The sequence below is a fragment of the Camelina sativa genome, unplaced genomic scaffold, assembly GCF_000633955.1.
Source record: "Camelina sativa cultivar DH55 unplaced genomic scaffold, Cs unpScaffold05051, whole genome shotgun sequence".
Classification (NCBI taxonomy): domain Eukaryota; kingdom Viridiplantae; phylum Streptophyta; class Magnoliopsida; order Brassicales; family Brassicaceae; genus Camelina; species Camelina sativa.
In genome coordinates this window covers 165-591 of record NW_010926139.1, presented here as the reverse complement: position 1 = coordinate 591, position 427 = coordinate 165, and the positions used below count along the sequence as shown (strand labels likewise).

At 37.0% G+C, this 427-nt stretch overlaps 1 long non-coding RNA gene across 1 annotated transcript in view; it reads right to left on the bottom strand.

Annotated features, from left to right (window-relative positions):
* Positions 1-196: 196 nt before the first annotated feature.
* LOC104774735 overlaps positions 197-427 on the bottom strand; it is a 395-nt gene continuing 164 nt past the window's right edge. Inside the window, exon 2 of the long non-coding RNA XR_765475.1 lies at positions 197-415. This is a non-coding gene — a long non-coding RNA (uncharacterized LOC104774735). The remainder of the gene's footprint in view (positions 416-427) is intronic.

Here is a 427-nt window from a genome sequence, read left to right as displayed (position 1 = left end):
TGATTTGAGCTCTCTACACCATAGCAGATGGGAATCATTCTCCCAGGACAACGTCAAAAGGCGCAGACAGGAATGACTTGGCATCCATATTATTGGGGTTTTGTTTAGTTTCTTCAACATTCAGATGTCACTTTTTTGTTTGCTTTATTTTAAGGGGTGTAAGCACTGTCAGCGTTTTATTAGTAGTATTCCACAGTAACAATCAAAATATTTCTTAAGGATTTCTTATAAATGATGCGAGTTTGGGTTACACAAACAGATGGAACAAAACAAACAACGCCATCAAAAAAAGAAAACAAAACAAATAAACAAATAAAACAGTTTGAGACAGAGCTTACATCACTACACATTCTACATGGGAACATTCTCTTCGGACACACGACACAGGCAATGAACATCCCAAGATTTTAGAGCCCTAGAATGAAGC